Raw genomic sequence first — 19,886 nt, 5'->3', positions numbered from 1 at the left:
TTTGTTCTCAGCCTGAATTTAGGAAGGGAGACCAAAGGAGATGCAAAGCCATGAAGGAAAAGAAGGAAGCAGAGGAAAATGTGGTTGTCATCACACACACAATCACGCCAGCACATACACAATCACACGCACACACATTTATACATGGACCAGGCTCTTTTGATCACAATACTAGTATTCTTCTATGATAGTTTGGTGGGTTCCAAGAGGACACATTTGGCTCACCAGTCCAAACAGCCACAGGAACTGTGCCCGGAACTGTGCCCTTCAGCGGAGCACATACTTTGAAAAGATGCCATCGACACAGTGTTGACAATAGGGAATATCAGAACACTCTGAATAACATGGAGTTCTGAAAATTATGTTACATCCACAGCATGAAATTCTAGGTAGGCAATAAAATGAGTTATAATGAAGACAATGATGAGAGATAATTTTTTGCCTATCAGATTAGCTACCATGCCCATTATTTCAATGTGTGTAGAAACAGGCACTTTCATACTGTGATGTTAGTGTTACTGAGCAATGGGCTTGCTCACCAATGCACATAGAAGCCAATACTATGGCACTAGCTTTTGAGGAAAGAAAAAGCTTTATTGCAAGGTCGACCAGCAAGGAGACAGGACCAGAAACACTCAAATCTGTTTCCTCGAGCTGGGGTCTGGAGGCAGAGAGTAACTAAGAGGGACATAGGGAAATGCAACCAGGCATGATCTGATTGGATCATGCAAAGAAGTGGTGCCAAGTCCTTGGCTTTTAAGTTTGTACTGGAAAAAAAAAACAGGGAACCTCTCACTTCTCATTTTGGTCCTCATTTCTCAATCTGAATACTTAGGTTCCACATGTGGTTGACATTTTCTGTTCTGGCCAGCTCCAGGTTCACCAATCAGGCATACTTGGTTCATTTGGGCATGCTCAGGTTATATGACTTGCAACCTGGGGATCCACTGCATCTAAAAAACAACTCATCACTTTGTTACAAAGTCAAAGCATATTGAACGGTTCTGTGGTTACATTAGGAATGTAAATTAGTAGTAGTATTTTGAATCATTATGTTAATATAAAATGTTCTAATTTCCAGGGTTTTGAAAGGACTCTTCAGGAGCTTACAAAGAAATGCTTTAAAAGATATCTGCATATATAAAAGCTGGTGTTAAGTATACTATTGTCTGTAATAGAAACTATATTAAAAGGAATTAAATTTTCACCACTAGAGTACTGGGAAAATAAAGTTTAGGGCATCATATGATGAAACACCAACTCCATACAAAAAATTGAAATTGAATTTGAAAGATGATCATAGTAAAGGCAAACACAGGTTACAAAAGTCCTAAGTAGTATAGCCGGGTGCAGTGGCTTATGTCTGTAATCCCAGCACTTTGGAAGACGGAGGTGAGCGGATCCTTTGAGCTCAGGAGTTCGAGACCAGCTTGGGTAACATGGTAAAATCCCGTCTCTACAAAAAATACAAAAATTAGTCAGGGGTGGCTGGGCGCGGTGGCTCACGCCTGTAATCCCAGCACTTTGGGAGGCCGAGGCGGGCAGATCACGAGGTCAGGAGATCGAGACCATCCTGGCAAACACGGTGAAACACCGTCTCTACTAAAAATACAAAAAAAAAAAAAAAAATTAGCCAGGCGTGGTGGTAGGCGCCTGTAGTCCCAGCTACTCCGGAGGCTGAGGCAGGAGAATGACGTGAACCCGGGGGGCAGAGCTTGCAGTGAGCCGAGATCGCGCCACTGCACTCCAGCCTAGGAGACAGCAAGACTCCATCTCAAAAAGAAAAATTAGTCAGGGGTGGTGGCTCACACCTGTAGTCCCAGCTACTTGGGAGGCTGTGGCTGGAGGATCACTTGAGCCTGGGAGACAGGGTTGCAGTGAGCTGTGATTGCACCACTGCACTCCAGCCTGGGTGACGAGAAAAACCCCACAAAAGTCAGAAGTAGTTCTGTATCTATTTTTGCTTGTATAGGTCTATTGCTATATATCCATAGGTCTGAAAGCATAAAAATAAAAATGATTTTTTTATTCCTCTCAAATATAGCTTTCTATTTAGCATAGTAAGAGGCTGGACTTTCTGTTTGGCCATCAGTATCCCTGAACACTGGATATACCTCCGTTGCCACCCAGACTTATAGAAAGCTCTGTGGGGTGGGCTTGGGCCACAACCCCTTCCTCCCAATTTCCTGCTCCCGGATGTTCAAGCTGCAGTTTAGGCTTCTGTCACGAGGGGGCACTAACATATCACCATTATCAGACTGCAAAGCAATATATACAATGAGCAAAAAGAAATACCATACCTCCCTTAAAACACAGCTTGTGAACCTATTTTCAAAATTTTCTGTCTGAAAAAACTGACAGATGCAAAAGAAGACTAAATAAATATACTCTGGGGCATCCATACTATGAAACACCAGGTAGCTCTAGCACACATTGGAAGCCACCGGCTGGCATAGGACAGCACAGGGGCAGGCGTAAGGTGACTGAGAAATGATGAGGGAGGTGGAACTGAGTCTGGGTGGCTGTGGCCACAGTGTCCCAGAGAGGGGATGACTGAAAGTGGGTGGGAGAGGGTCTGGGAAGCCTGTACAGGAGTGGGGTAACGGAGGGCGAACTGCCTGCTCTCTGGGAGGGAGAGACCCCTCTACAGTGTGGACACCTCAACCTACCCTGAGGAAGGAAAAGATAAATCAGTGAATGCGATGTAGATTCTTGGGGCACCATAATACAACTGCTTTAAAATATATATTATATATATATACAATATATACTATATATTTATTTATTTATATACAATATATAAATAAATAAAATAAAATTCATAAATATATTTGTATAAATTCATAAATATATTTTATATAAATAAAATATATGAATTTTTGCACACAGAATTATGATCACGGTAAACAAACCATTTTAAGTCCTTCGTTACTTTTATTAAAAAAAAAAAAGAGAGAGATGGATGCCATCTGGTGGCCAGAGACAGGATTGCATCTCTGTCAGCCAAGGGCCTCGGTAAGAGGGAAAGAGGGATGGAGTTTGGGAACTTGGCTCCAAGAAGGTATCAGCTGGAGTTTTCCGGAATTATTCAGCTCATGGTAGCTGTCTCTCTGTATCCACTATTTTCTGGGATATCTAAAACTGATATTGGTTCCATCTCTGTCTGAATTAAAGGTAAAGCTGCACATATGTTTATTTGGGTGATAGAGAAAGAGAAGATACACGCATACACACACACACACACACAGACATTATCAATTCCATTTTTATCTACTTTATCTCAATACAAAATTGAATACGATGAATGTACTTTCAAATTAATGAAATACATTACAATTAGTGTTGCCAATCTATTCAAAAGTATTTACTGAAATGCTTTTTTCCCTAAATACAAAATTTCAAACAATATATAAAAGTATATTTATGAATTGAAATGAATCTGCATCTCTCACTGGCCTGAAGCCTACCCTCTAATCCAAAGGGGTCTGTTGTCAACAGAATGGTGCATACTCTCCAGATGTGTCCCTGTAGGTGAGGTACATGCAAACACACAATCTGTTCCAAAAGTGAATCACAGTACTAATTTTTCTTGCAACTTTTTTCTTCCACATAATATTCTTTTGAAGATTTATATTTGCATCTTATTAGTACTTTCAGTTTTGACATATTTTAACATATTTATTGTTCATGTATATTTTAATGAGAATGTTCTGTTGAAAATAGCTGCCAGTCATTTTGTTACAGAATGTGGTTCACAAATCATGGATACTAACCCAGTATCTGAGATGTAGTTTGCAAATGTTTTCTCCCTTAAGTTAAAAAAAGTTTACCCTTATTTTTACTGAGAAAGTGTTTTAAATGTCAATAATGTGACAAAAATATACAGGTCATAATTTAAAAAGAAAAAATGTTGAACAACACCATGAGGAGTAGGCGCTATCAGCCTGCAGGGAGATTAGAACATTCAGAGCCCTGGAGACATCAAGAGAAAATGATACAACTTTGGAGTATTTGAGTTAGCTGATGATCACAGGACAACTAGGTTGTTTCCCTGACTTACATAAACTCCCCTAAAGACAGCACACTGATCTGAATAATGGTCAGAATGATGAGTATCTTAAATGGTTGTTAGGATTAAAGGAGATGAGCTGTAAATTGCATTTGCTTACAGTGGTTCAGTGCATGTTACTTTCCTTCTCTCCAGCTCACCTGTCCCAAGGCCAACACCTGAGCTTCTGCCTGAGCCCACTCACCACTTCAAGGATTAGCTAACTCATGTGGCCCTATACCCAGATCTCATGGCACAAAGCGCAGGATTTCACCTCTTCTGTCTTCCTCATCACCCAGAGGGGTTGTGGAGTGAGGACCTGTGGGGCCACAATACCAGGGGGGAATCTGACCATTTCTCAAGCCCTGGAAGCCCATCTTCTAAAACGGAAGCTGCTCAGGGTTCTCTAGGGAGGATGAGGGATAGAACCTCATTCCAACCCTGCCACTTACCTGGAGGGGTGACTTAGGCTCTGTGAGCCTGAGCTTAGTCATCTGTGAAATGGGACTGACCATACCATCTTTACAGAGCTGTTCTGAGGGGTAAATGAGAAAACCTCTTGAGAGTATATAGCATGGAGTGGGACTTCAATTGCCCTTTAAATGCTGAGACATAGAAGTGGGGGTTGGCCGAGCCTCAGGGCTAAGGCAGGCATTGTGAAAAGTCATTTTTCATTGTTTCTCTCCTAATGAGAACACAGACATCCATATAAGGAAAGCAAATCTCTCTCTGATATGTTTTGAATTCAAAGTTTTAAAGAAAATGTTCTCTACATTCTTGGGTGTTTCATAAAATCTGGTCAACATCATGCCTCTGAGTAGACCCCAATCCAGTTCCCAATGCTGGGAAGACAGGTGTGTCTTTGAACTTACCTGATGAGCTCTGTGATAGGTCTGGCGAGGAATGCAAGGTTTGGTGTTTGCCTAGTGGCTGCTCCTGGCTTACTTGGTATTTCAGTATATTTATAGAAAAATTCTGTACTCATCCTGCAGTCACCTGTGCAGGAGTCCTCAGATCATGCATGATCCAGCCACATCACACCAGGATTTCAGCCACCTGCTGCCTCCCTGAAGGACAAAAATCCAAGAGTTACTAGCATTTCTTTCATACAATATCCATTCTTTCATTTACTAACAAGTAAATATATATTGAGCTCAAAACCCCTATTAGTTCATTGGAAGGGTCTCATGTTCTCCAAAGTGGAAATAAGAATGTAAGAAGGGAAATAAATATATGGACAGCTTCGAGGGGTAAACCTGAGATAAGACAGCTTCTTCACATTAATTTGAAAACTTGCTTAAGTTTCATGGAATTGAAGATTTTAAAGTCTCTCACTGAACTCTTCATTCCTATTCAGCCACAGAATCCTTCTCTCTATAAATATGTCTGTCTGTATCTCTAGGTCTCTCTCTTCCCTTTCAAATTCAAAGTACCAAAAGGATTTTCTGCACTCTGTTAACATTCTTCACTTGCCTTGGTCCTTATCCCATTGCACTATGATGTCTGTTTCCAGGATTGCAACAAACATGATCTCACCAAGGTTAAAATCCACCTTTTGGTCACTAGGTTCAGTTTGTGTGTGTGTGTGTGTGTGTGTGTGTGTAAATATATTATCAGAATGACTATTACTTTTTAAAAGTAATCTCCTAAAACATGCATGCTTGTGCAGACTGCTTCTTCTACCTATCAACAGAGCCTTCACAGTTTCCCAGGCTCTGGAGCATGATGTACTGGACACAAATATAAGCTGTCTCACTCCCTAACTGTACAGTCTCAGGCAGAGTCCATATTCTCTCTGTCATCAGTTTTTCATCTATAAAACAGAGATTAGCCACAATCTCTACCTTGTAAGTGTGCTGTGAAAATTTAATGACTCAATACATAAACGCATATGGTATATAAGAAATTTTACTCATTTCTCTTTATATATTTTATTGGCATTAGTATCACTATAGTCATAAAAATAGGATATAGACTAAAGTTTATTCACAAGGAATGCCGTTTGTGGTATGTTGTTAGTGAGTGTATAAATTTTCTAGGGCTGCCATAACAAATTACATAAATTTGTTATTTCAGAGTTCAAAAGTACAAAACCAAGGCCAAAAGTACAAAACCAAGGTCTAGACAGGGCCAACGCTTTCTGAAGACTCAGGGGAGAATCCTTCCTTTCCTCTTCCATCTTTTGGTGGTTCCTGCTTTATAGTTCCAATCTCTTCCTCCATCTTCACATGGCCCTTCTCCCTGTCTGTGTCAAATATCCCTCTCCTTTCTTTTAGAATGATACTGGCAATTGGATGATCATATCTTTAGCTTGATTAGATTTGCAAAGATCCTATTTCCAAATAAGGTATAGTGAGTGTTAGAATTAGTACATATTTTTGAGGAGGCACAATTCAACCCATTACAGTGAGGCAAGCAAGTTACAAAACTAAATGTAAGATGAAGTATCTTTTGTATGTAAATATATAAATGCACGCATACTTACATATGTACATATATATGTACCTGCAAAAGAAAACTTCTAGAAGAATATAATGTAGGTGAAATCATTACAAGGGCTTATCTTTGGGTGGTAGGATTTGGGGTATTATTTTTTTCTTTTTTTTTTTTTTTGAGATGGAGTTTCGCTCTTGTCACCCAGGCTGGAGTGCAATGGCACGATCTCAGCTCCCTGCAACCTCCCCCTCCCAGGTTCAAGTGATTCTCCTGCCTCAGCCTCCTTAATAGCTGGAATTACAGGTGCCTGCCACCATACCCGGCTAATTTTTTTGTATTTTTAGTAGAGATGGGGTTTTACTATGTTGGTCAGGCTGGTCTCGAACTCCTGACCTTAAGTGATCTGCCCTCGTTGGCCCCCTAAAGTGCTGGGATTACAGGCGTGAGCCACCATGCCCGGCTATTTTTTTCTTTTCTATATCTTCTATTTTTACCTATAATAAGTACTATTCCTCTTTCAATTACACAAATATTAAAATGTCTGGAAAACATAACCATTCTGTGTTCCCAACCACAAGAAAGCTATTTACTTCAGAACAGGAACATCCCTAAGGCAGGAAGGGAGACAAGACATTTCCACAGTATTACTGAACATATTTCTCCCAAATTCAAAACCACACAGAATACTACCAATATTTAATTGTCGGCTGGGCGCGGTGGCTCACGCCTGTAATCCTAGCACTTTGGGAGGCCGAGGCGGGTGGATCACCTAAGGTCAGGAGTTCGAGACGAGCCTGACCAACATGGTGAAACCCCGTCTCTACTAAAAATACAAAATTAGCTGGGTGTGGTGGTGCATGCCTGTAATCCCAGCTACTTGGGAGGCTGAGGCAGGAGAATTGCTTGGACCCGGGAGGCAGAGGTTGCAGTGAGACAAGATTGCACCATTGCACTCCAGCCTGGGCAACAAGAGTAAAACTCCATCTACAAAAAAAAAAAAAAAAATTAAAGGTCTGCCTACTTAACTGAGAAAAAACAGGAAACCTTAATTTGTTTTGTTGTGCTGCTGTGCCCTGATCTTATCGGATGAAAGGCAGCTGCTCATACTGGTTAGATGTAGGGGCTTGAGAGCCACACAGCCAATGTTCAAATCTAAGTCTTGACACTTGCTAGCCCTGCCTTCACTGTGCCTCAGTTCCTTTATGTTTAAAGGCAGGCAACAATAGCTCCTCCTTACAGATGATGCTGAGGATTAAATAAGCATAAGTTTAGCTCTTACAACAGTGTCAGGAACTGAGGATGTCAATAATAAATATTAACCTTTTAAAAAATCAGTGTTAACATATTGCCATTTTTATTATTATGTGAATTTTTATTGATTGGCATAGATTGCCATTCATATTACGATGTCTGTTAAAAAAAAGGCAATTTGCACAGCTCTAAGTAGGATATCATCTCACGGCATTCCTAAATATGCATGGTTATATTTGCATAATAGAATTTATGAAAAAAAAATATAGTCACGCACTACATAACAACATTTCAATTGATGAAGGACCACATATTCAATAGCAGTCCAAGATTATAATGGAGCTGAAAACTTCTTGTTGCATGTAAATTCTTGTCGTAACTGTCGTAGCTCAATGCATTCCTCACGTTTGTGGTGATGCCCGTGTAAACAAACCTACTGTGCTGCCAGTTGTATAAAAGTATAGCACATACAATTGTGTACAATACATAATATTTGATAATGATAATAAATGACTATGTTGCTGGTTTATGTGTTTATTGTACTATACATTTTATCATTACTTTAGAACATACTCTTTTACATATTAAAAAAGGTTAACTGTAAAACAGCCTCAGGCAGGTCCTTCAGGAGGTATTCAAGAAGAAGGCATTGCTATCATAGGAGATGACAGCCCCGTGCCTGTTACTTTGCCCCCAAAGACCTTCTGCTGAGACAAGATGTGGAGGTGGAAGATAGTGATATTGATGATCCTGACCCCGTGTACCTGACCCCGTGTACCTGACCCCGTGTAGGCCCAGGCTCATGTGTGTGTTTGTGTCTTAGTTTCTAACAAAAAAAGTTTTTAAAAAAATTAATAGCAAAAAGCATATAGAATAAAGATATAAAGAAAGAAAATGGCCAGGCACGGTGGCTCATGCCTGTAATCCCAGAACTTTGGGAGGCCAAGGTGGGAGGATCCATTGAGCCTAGGAATTTGAGACCAGCTTGGGCAATATAATGAGACCTAGTCGCTACATAAATAAGTAAATAAATAAATAAATAAACGAACAAACAAACAAACTAGCTGAGTGTGGTGGTGCATGCCTGTAGTTCCAGATACTCAGGAGGCTGAGGCAGGAGGATCACTTGAGCCTGGCAGGTGGAGGCTGTTGTGAGCCAAGATCAGGCCACTGCACTCCAGTCTGGGCGACAGAGCAAGACACTGTCTCAAAAAAAAAAAAGGAGAGAAAATATTTTTTATAGCTCTACAATGTGTTTGTGTTTTAAGCAAAGTGTTATTACCAAAGAGTCAAAAAGTTAAAAATATTAAAAAATTATAAAGTAAAAAGGTTACAGTAAACTTACTGAATTTATTATTAAATTTAGTGTAGCCTAACTGTACAGTGTTTATAGAGTCTATAGGAGTGTACAGTAATGTCCTAAACTTTCACTTTCATTCACTACTCACTCACCCAGAGCAACTTCCAGTCCTGCAAGCTCCATTCATGGTAAGTGCCCTATATAGGTGTGCCATTTTGTATCTTTTCTTTCTTTTCTTTTCTTTTTTTTTTTTTTTGAGACAGGATCTCACTCTGTCGCCCAGGCTGGAGTGCAGTAGCACAATCTGGGCTCACTGCAACCTCCACCTCCCTGGCTCAAGTGATTCTCATGCCTCAGCCTCCTAAGTAGCCAGGATTACAGGCGCCCGCCACCATGCCCAGCTAGTTTTTGTATTTTTAGTGGAGACAGCATTTCACCGTGTTGGCCAGGCTGGTCTCGAACTCCTGGCCTCATGTGATCCACCTGCCTCGGCCTCCCAAAGTGCTGGGATTACAGGTGTGAGCCACTGCACCTGGCCCCATTTTGTATATTTTATACCATAATTTTACTGTTTATTATTGCTTAGATATGTTTAGATACACAAATACTGACCATTTTGTTATAATTGTCTACAGTATTCAGTACAGTAACATGCTGTACAGGTTTGTAGCCTGGGAGCAACAGGCTGTACCATCTAGCCTAAGTATGTAGAAGGCTAGGTTTGTGTAACTGCACTCTGTGATATTAGCACATTGAAACAATTTAACAACACATTTCTCAAAATGTATCCCCATCATTAAGTGACACGTGACTGTATATATATTCAACTGTTAACAGTGCTTCTCCATAAGTAGTAGACTTTTATTAGTTTTTAATTTTTTTTTTTTTTTGCTTTCCTCACTTTTCCATTTTTATCTACAACAAAAGTGTCTTGGTTTTGGAGGTGAAAATAATAATCAGAAAAAATAAATATCACCAGCCTTACCCCATAAGATGGTTCAGCTTTGGAATGGGGAACACCTCTAAGCCAAGGGAATTAAGTAGTAGGGTGGTCCCAGAACTAATGTATGAATCTATCCACATGGTAGCCCCAATTGGGCAGCTTCAGGGAAATTACAGACACCTAGGAGAAGGGCAAACATGTCTCTCAAATGAAGCTTATATTTAGCAGTCAGTATCCACAGAAATCCACTGTCCAGGATTTCAGTGATGGTCACAAGATGAAAGTAGTTTCACAGCATGCTTCTCTCTGCACTCTCCCAAAGAAAGCCTCTTGAATGGAGAGTAGGCTCCTCTGTTTACCCACCTAGTGAGCCAAGCAGTGACTGCCACAGGGGTGGGAAAGAGGGAGGGACTGCATGAAACCACCCAGGGTTCAGCACCACAGCTTCCAGAGAGGAAGGATCCTAACACAGCTGGGTTTGGGGAAAAAGTTGAGTCACAGTCTCACTCAGCAAAGAACTGCAGGAACAATCAGCACATGTGTTGAAATACCTTCCCTGTGCAATTAAAAATATTAGAAGAAAAGGAAGGAAAATATACACAGGCCCAACAATTGTAACACAAAATCAGATCAAGTTCTAAATAAGATTCATCCCTAAGCCAATAAGGGATTTGGGTAGTAGACTGGACTATCTTTTACCAGCATAGCCCAGATTAGGTTCTGGATTAGACCTTGAAGGGTTACAGTGAGCATGAAAGACAGATAATTTGGCCCAGACAAATGGGAAGTTGTTTCATATCAGGATACACTGAGACATTGTTTTAGGCCAGTTAGCTCCAGAGAAACTCTAAGACTTTGAACATGCTGGGAAAAAGCATTTGAAAACAGTATCTACAGGTTGTTTGTGCTCCCTATAGCATATAAACTGAGAAAATGGGTATGTCTGTTTTAGTAAGTCTGCAAGAGTACATATGACAAGGAGGCCATGCAGCTCCCACTATTGAGATGTGATTGTGTTTCTTAATTTTTTTTCTTTTTTTCTCCTCATGTTTCTTAATTTTTTTCCTTTTTTTCCATGAGGTAGCCAGGCATCTATAGAGAAAAACATGCTACAAAACAATACCATTCTCACTTACAGATATATGCATACATAATAAAAGTATAGGGCAATGTCTTTAAAATCTAAAACCCGAATTCTGCATAGTGGTTACCTCTGAGAAAGAAGGAGGCTTGCAATCAGAGAAGTCTTCAAAGTGAGTTTCAACTGCATATATAATATTATGTATGTCAACATGAGAACAGGGATGTCTCTTACATTCTATAATTTTTGTATTTCTGAAATATTTCATAACAACTGTTCAATGAAGCTTACTTCTGACTTTTAAAAAGAACCATACTAATTTGGAAATTGTGGAAAACATAATTAAGTCAAGAGATAAAGAATTAAGTACCGACCCACCCGCTCATTAATTTTGAAGAATGTATCCTTTTTTGTGCAGTTCCTCCCGTTTTATTCTCTATGCAGTCATATTTAATGTATGAGTTTCATTTATCTGGAGACTCAACGTTTCCTAAACATCATAAAACCAGTAATTAAATGTGCCCCAATTTTCTCCTCACTTTACTGATGCCAATGCCCACGTCCTTACCCATTAGGTATACAATCTTTTTCTGTGTAAGGACAGAGACCAACACAGGGGAAGTGACTCCCCATGGTCCTGTACACGAGGACAGATCTGGTATTGGGGGCCAAGGTCTCCTGATTTCAGTCCATTGCACAGCAGATCCATCTTCATGTTCTGTTATTCTGTGCTGTCTCCTTTCTGGCCCTCAGTGGGAAGCTGCTATTTCAGCATCCAAATAGAAGTTTAAAAAGAAGAGAAGAACACAACAAATAAAAAGTAATAAGGCTATAATTTGCTTCCTTATTTCCACCATCCTCAGTATCTCATCTTAGAAAGAAATAGCACCAAAGCTTATACATCATATAAATATGTATGCATTTCTTTTTCTGATGGTTCAAATCCATTGATCTCTTTGAGATGTTGATGTTTAAGTCATCTCTTGTGGGAGGGAGAACATAAGGGAGATTATACATATATTTGTTGAAGTATTAGGTACCATGTGCTTTATTTAGGTTTTGCTCAGTCCTCCTCTTGGCTCTCTGAAGTAAATGTCATTATGCCCATTTTATAGGTTAGCAAGGTCAGGTTCAATAAGGGTAACTCACTGCTAGAGGGTCATATTCATCTATCAAGAGGCAGGAATGGGGTATTACACAAAATATTCATTTATATATATTATTTCCCAAAGTTATCAGATTATATGTACGTTTCAGCAATTTTTCTTTCTCACTCAGCATGGTAGCCTAGGATATTAGTTTTCAGTCCTTAGTTATTGTAATCTGGCATAGTTTTGAAAATTTAATGGGTATACAATTGTCTTTTAATGTGAATTATCTGTTAATATTATTTTCTCTATTCATTAGTAAGACTTCATTCCATATCAAAGATGTAGTGTTAAGGATTTAATATAAAAGTAACCACTGAAACAAAACAATAACCATGCTAACTACTAAATAAATAGGAAGAGGAAATCAAACACATGACCTAGTGAAAGGTTATACAATTTCCTTATATTTATAGACAATACTACAGAGCTGAACTTAAATGACCAAAGACTTTGATCATATTGTGGCAAGTCAATTATCCCTAACAATCACACAGGCAGGCCTGCATGACAGTCACACAGACAGGCCTGCATAGCACCCCAGTTACACAGACAAATTTCCACAGTGCTGCCTTAACATTGAGCAAATAGTTAAACCTAGAGAAATTGTTGCCCAGACATCAAAGCTAGAAATGACACATATGGTCAGTAGGAGCCTTGCGTGGGCTTCTCCCTTGCTGGAGCAAGCCAAAATAATAGACACAGCTTTACAATAGGACCCATCTCGGGTCGACAAAATCTGAGAGAAGTCAAGGTAACAGAGGCAGCTGTTTGAACAGATTCATTAGAGAGTAAGGCAGCTCTCTGGACCAAGCTGTAAAGGAGACAAGATAGAAACAATCACTCTGGTACGACAGTAGACAGTCCTTGAAGGTACTGGGGCCCTTTTAATCAGACTTAGCAAGCATTTTTTTGCCTCTGACCTTCTAGTTGAAACAAAATTAGTTACCAATAGACTTACGCGAATGCTGTACTGCACGTAGGGACATAACCCCAACCTATATAAGCCTTAAGAAAATTTAACACTTTGAGTTGGTCTGGTGGAATTATCTCTGGCCTTCTCCCTGTATCCAGTTACAGTAATAAATTCTCTTCTTTCCTAGTTTGTCTGCTTCTTGTTATTGGGCCTCGAGAAAATGCAGCCAGACCTGGCTTGGTTCCAGGAACAATAAGAATAGAGGTAAATGGACTTAATTCACCTATTAAAGTATTTGTAAATTTCCTATTGAAGCAAAATCCAAAATTATGCTTTTTCATGAGATATACCTTAAACAAATGAATTCAGGTAGGTTAACAGTTTAAAAATAAGTAAATATATACCAAGCAATTGACCATAACAAGAAAACAGGAGTTATAATCTTGATATTTGAGAGAGTAGAACTGAGACCAAAATGGATTTAAAGAGGTAAAAAGGCACAGTTGATAATGCTAAAGGCTACAATTCACAAGGAAAATGTGAGATACTAATACTTATATACCAAAGCACACAATACTTCCCTGAATTCGAAAATGTTCAAGTGGAGAAAAAAATTAATAATTAAAGTATAAATTATAGAGAATTATAAACAACCAAGTCCCAAGAGTACAGCTTATAAATAGACACAGTGAACTATGAAGCCTGATATTAGGCAATACACATGCTTTTCAAATGAGCATGGAACATTCATGAAAATGGATTCTATCTGAGGCTGTTAACAAAATCTTGGGCCCAATGAGAATAGATTAAAATTGCAGACTTTGATGAGGATAATGATGAAAGCAACATATCAAAATCTAGCTAGAGTAGCTGTCAGAAGATATTATAAAGCATTAAATATCTACATGAATAAAAAAGAAAATTAAATATTCAATTTTAAAATCCTGATTTAAAAACCCACAAAGTAAATAAAATAATGCAGATGGAAAAAAATAGTTAAGGGCAAAAGTAGAAATGAATGGGCTAAGAAATAACATCCTTGTTAAAGATCAAAGTGTTGGTATGGGAAAAAAGCAAATACTGGCATTGTGGATGATGCACCAAATACCATGCTTGGATCTTGAGGAAGGTCTCCCCATAAACTCCTTATAATGCTCCCTTGAATGTAAGGATTAGGGGTGTGTGTGTGTGTGTGTGTGTGTGTGTGTGTGTGTGTGTGTGTGTGTGTGTGTGTGTGTGTGTGTGTGTGTGTGTGTGTGTGTGTGTGCGTGCATGTGTGTGTGTGTGCAGACAGTGAAAAAATGCAAAACAATACTACATTTTATTCAGGGAGTTCTCATATGGAGTAAAAGAAAATAGTAGTATAGGGGAATTATAATTATCTCACTGTGGATATGATTATCTCTAGGGAAGAAAGAAAGGGACACAATCAGGGAGGAGTAAACTTTTTTCCTAACGTGGATTATCTTTATAGCTCTCTATACATTTCCTCTAAAATATTTCATAAGTAGCAGAGGTTTAAGGGATTACAGTTTTTAATCATAAATATAATCCACACTCAGCAAATGTTTAATATTGAGCCAAGTGCAGAGGTTAAAAATATCAATACCCAGTAACTCTATCATGATTGAAATTAAGATTGTGTTATGTCATTCCAGTGGTTATTTTTTCATGCATATATACACATGTACTGTAAATTATATATACAATTCATGTAACTACTATAACCATATGTGCAGTTCAGTGTCTTTTTTTATATCTTTTGCTTTTATCTTAAATACTAACACAGTGATGAAGTGTTCTGATTAAATGACAAGGTATAAGATCGAACATCTTACTCTTTCCAGTTGACCCAGCCCCAATTCTTGAACAATGCATTGGAATGGAAATGCCATACCTGCAGCATATTAAATAATGTTATATGCCTGGGTCTACTCAAGAGCTTTCTATAGACTTCCTTTAATTTGCATGCTACCCAACAGTTATAAAATTATAGGTTTGAGGAACATTGTAATACCAGACAGTATAATCTCCACTCCTATCATCCAGCCTTTGGATGGATGGTACAAATAGTAATAATAATAAATGATAATATAAGATGACAACAATTATAGGACATATGGTAGATAAGTTACTTGCTCTAAATTACACAAACAGCAGTTAATGGTTCCCAGGGTCAAATCCAAGTTTCTGTAATCCCAAAGCCCACACCCCAGTCCACTGTTTCTTTTAAAAAATATTATTATTAATATTTTATAAGTACATAAACACATATACACATATACACATACAGGTTTTACATGAAAAGGTTTTTTTCTGGACAGATACACAATAACTCCAAAATAGTGGTGCCCCTAGGAAGGGCAGTTTGGAGTCTGGAGAGAAATAGAGGTTACTTTGCATGTAGAAGACTTTATAGGTAAATAATTCTCAAATATTTGGAGAAATTTCCTCTGGTAAAGGAAAGCATTGGTTAAAAGAACATCCTTTGACATTAGACAGCCTTGTATTTGTGTTTGGTTTTGTCACTTACTACATCTTAAGCAATTGCTTACACCCTCTAAGCCTCAGTTTCTTTCTACAAAAAAGATTAAAATGGTGGACACATACAAAGAAAGTATTAATTAAGATAAAACATGTAACATAACACAGGGCCTGGCACAGAGTAATCACTTAAATAATGCCATATATTATTTTTATTTCTAATAGTAGCAATAGCTCAAGATGGTTGGATATACAGTGTTTTTGGCTTCCAATGAGAGCTGTTGTCAAGACGTTTTTGCAATGGCTGCCATTCTACATGAGAGCCTCTTATTCATGGTGCCATGACAAGCTAATGTGTCACAATCATTGTGTGTATTATAAGCAACTTGTTACTTGTAATACTTTACTGAAGCTTGAGGATTGTTTATGTTATAGCTGAATCAGTGATGTACCTATAACAACTCTCTCACTCTCTTGAATTATGAAATAATTTTCTGAGTGGGAGAGAAAGGGGTGGAGTTATTCACAGCTATACAGCTGAGAATTGTGGACAACACTGGGTGTGCTAGTGGGAGTGTGCCATGTATGGGAAAACCACATCACTACAAGATATAGTCCTTTGCTCTGGAGGGCAACTAGTTTAAAGTCAGTAAACATGAAGTTTCAGATGATTTAAGGGTTCCCTATCCACTGTTTCTATATTGAGTGTCTTTCTGTGTTAGGACTTAGACCAAGAAAGGGAAAGGACTCACTGAATGTCCTATGGTCAGTTGATAGGTCTGGCAAGAGGGATACAGGTTTGATGACTCCCATCTTCTGTCTATCTGACCGATTTTATTATTTGCTCTTATGTAGTGTTTCTTCTTCCTGGGGCTCAATAAGAAATTCCTTTATGCATGTCACACTAGAAAGAAAATAAGAGAGCAGAAAGTATGTGGAATAAAAGAAATGATGAGATAGGACCAACATTCACTTCTTGCTGCTACATTTCCAGATGCTCTCTGTTTAAAATTTATTTCACAGTGCACAGGTATTTTCTCTTTGAACCTACAAGAATGTAACCCCAAGATTCAATTCAAAAAGACAAAAAGGCAGAAGCACAAGGTTCATTCTTGGCAGAACAAATTGTAACAGCAGAAGACTCAAAATGTGACAAATGTCCACCAATAAGGGACTGATCGAATAACCTAAGATACATCTACCTCCTAGAGTATAATGCAGATATAACAAGCAATGAGAACTCCCACTCTATTATGTAGTGATCTCCAAAATACATACTGTTAAGTGAATAAAAAGCAAAGAAAAAAATATGTAGAGCTGCTGCTGCCCAATATGGTAGGCACTAGCCACTGATGGCTATTTCTTCCTGATGTACAAAATACATTCATTCCAGCTCAGTAGCCCCTAAAGTCTTAATTCATTCTAGCATCAACTCAGAAGTCCAAGATCCAGAGTCTCATCTAAATCAGTTATGATTGAGACTCAAAACCCAATTCATCCTAAGGCAAATTCCTTCCAGCTGCGAGCTTGTGAATCAAAACAAGCTGTCTACTCCCAAAATACAATAGTGACACAGGTGTAGAGTAAACATTCCCATTCTAAAAGGGAGACACAGGCAAAAAGAAAGGAGTAACAGGCCTCAAGCATAGTCCAAAACCCAACAGGGCCAAAAACATTAAGTCTTTTTTTGTTGTTGTTTTTGTTTTTTTGACAGAGTTTCTCATTTTGTCACCCAGGCTGGAGTGCAATAGCATGATCTTGCCTTACTGCAACCTCTGCCTCTAGGGCTCAAGCGATCCTCCTTCCTTAGCTTCCCGAGTAGCTGAGACCACAGATGTGCATCACCATGCCCAGCTAATTTTTGTATGTTTTGTAGAGACGGGGTTTCACCATATTGCCCAGGTTGGTCTCAAACTCCTGAGCTCAAGCAGTCCACCAGCCTTGGCCTCCCAAAGTGCTGGGATTACAGACATGAGCCACTGTGCAAGGCCCATTAAGTCTTAAAGCTAGAGAATCACTCTCTTTTGACTCCATGTCCTGAATACTGGGCTCACTGGGATGGGAACTAGGCCCTCAAAGCCACAGGCAGTCCTGCCTCGATGGGTTTGCTATACTCAGTCTACTCACCAGCTCTCACAAATTGGAGTCTCATGCCTGCAGCTTTCCAAGGCTGGAGTTGCACACTGGTAACTCTATAGTTTCGGGGTCTCTGAGATGGCCATACTCAACAGCTCACTAGGTATTTCCCTAGTAGGGGCTCTTTGTGGTAGCTCCATCCCTGCAAGTCTCTGCCTGGATCTCCAGGCTGTCTGAGACATCCTTTCAAATCTAGGAGGAGGAAGTCATGCTCTCACAGCTCTTGCACTCTGTATGCCTATAGAATTAGCACCATATGGATACCAATAGTGTTTACAGCTTGTATCCTCTGAAGCTGCAGATCAAGCCACACCTGAGGTCACTTGAGCCACAGCAACTGGGGTGGCTGAGGAGCACTGTCCTGAAATGTGGAAAGAAGAGATCCAAGTGTCTCTTTGCAGCAAGCCCATGGAAGGCATCCTGGGCTGCTCCCCCTATAGCTCTGGGTCTGTGACAAGAGGGGCAGCCTCAAAGATCTCTGAAATACCTTGGGGGACTTTTTCTCATTGTCTTGATGAATAGCATCTGGCTCCCTTCCATCCATGGTAACCTCTTTAGCAAATAGTTGCTTGGCCACACCCTTAGTATTCTCTCCTGAACACCCTTTTCATTCTACATGGCCAGGATGTAAATTTTTCTAACCTTTTTTGCTCTGCTTCTCTTTTAATTACAAATCATATTTTAAGTCACTTATTTCTTCTCACATCTCACTGTATGTGGTTAAAAGTAGCTGTGTAGCAACCTGAATACTTTGATGCTTAGAGATTTCTTCCACCAGATACCCTACTTCATCACTCTTAAGTTCTGCATTCCATAAAGCCCTAGAACATGGATAAAATTCAGCCAAGGTCTTTGCTACTTTATAACAGGATGGCCTTTACACCAGTTTCCTACATTGTTCCTCATTTCTTTTCTTTCTTTTTTTTAATGGAGTTTGTTGCCCAGGCTGGAGTGCAATGGCGCGATCCTGGCTCACTGCAACCTCTGCCTCCTGGGTTCAAGCGATTCTCCTGCCTCAGCCTTCCAAGTAGCTGGGATTACAGGCACCTGCCACCATGCCTGGCTATTTTTTTTTTTTATTATTTTTAGTAGACACAGGGTTTCACCATGTTGGCCAGGCTGGTCTCGAACTCCTGACCTCAGGTGATCCAGCCGCCTCAGCCTCCCAAAGTGCTGGGATTACAGGCATCAGCCACCGTGCCCAGCCTGTTTATCATTTCTGTCTGAGACTTTATCAGAATGGCCTTTACTGTCCATATTTCTACCAACATTCTGGTCACCATCCCTTGAAGTACTTTAAGGCTTAAGTACTATCTGAGAAGATTCAGACTTTTCTTACAGCTCTCCTCTTCTGAGTCCTCACCAGAATTGCCATTATAGCTCCATTTATGGCAGTCTAGGCTTTTTCTAGCCTGTTCATTCAAATTCTTCCAGTCTCTACTCATCACTACCTAGCTCCAAAGCTGCTTCCACATTTTCAGGTATTTGTTATAGCCACAGCCCATGTCTCAGTATCAATTTTCTGTTAGTCCATTTTCTGCTGCTATAACAGAGTAGTACAGACTGGGTAATTTATAAATAAATAAAATTTATTTCTCACAGTTCTGGAGACTGGGAAGTCCAAAAGCATGGCTCCAGCATCTGGCAAGGGCCTTCATGCTACATCATAACTTGGCAGAAGGGCAAGTGAGGACATGAGACAGAAAGAGGAAGTAGGACTGAACTCATTCAGTAGTTTAGGAGCCCACTCTCATGATAAGTAGCCCACTCCCACAATAACAGCATTAATCCACTCAAAAGGGTGGATCCCTTATGGGCTAATCACTGCTTAAAGTCACCTCTTCTTAATACTGTTACAATGGCTGTTACATTTCAATTGGAGGGCACCCAACAACCTCTTCTGTATATGATGCCCCACCAAGGGTTAGGGACTGGTCATTGTACAATCCCCATGCCTGTTACTCAACAACCCCTTTTGGTGATGATGATGAGGATGATGATGGTGGAAGTGAAATCCTCTGCCTGGGGCCAAGAGATCTTGGTATGTGGATCATGAGAATTGACTGGCATTTAAGATGGCAGACAGACAGGCTTATTCAGAATAACAGGTGCTTCCTCTGGGACAAAGATCTGGAGGGTAGGA

General features: G+C 39.6%; 1 long non-coding RNA gene across 6 annotated transcripts in view; it reads right to left on the bottom strand.

Annotated features, from left to right (window-relative positions):
* The window catches only part of LOC100937966 (uncharacterized), a 123,119-nt gene that overhangs the window by 27,319 nt on the left and 75,914 nt on the right, over positions 1-19,886 (bottom strand). For 2 of the 6 annotated variants that reach the window (XR_010139017.1, XR_010139013.1), the window contains 2 exons: positions 16,360-16,511; positions 2,888-5,115 (listed from right to left, as the gene is read on the bottom strand). This is a non-coding gene — a long non-coding RNA (uncharacterized LOC100937966). Of the gene's footprint in view, positions 1-2,887; positions 5,116-16,359; positions 16,512-19,886 lie in introns of those variants that run through there. The other 4 variants (XR_010139016.1, XR_010139015.1, XR_010139012.1 and 1 more) reach the window with 2 other exon arrangements.

Source organism: Pongo abelii, chromosome X, assembly GCF_028885655.2.
Source record: "Pongo abelii isolate AG06213 chromosome X, NHGRI_mPonAbe1-v2.0_pri, whole genome shotgun sequence".
NCBI lineage: Eukaryota > Metazoa > Chordata > Mammalia > Primates > Hominidae > Pongo > Pongo abelii.
The sequence above is the reverse complement of the archived record's forward strand: the minus strand, read 5'-3'. Positions and strand labels throughout refer to the sequence as shown.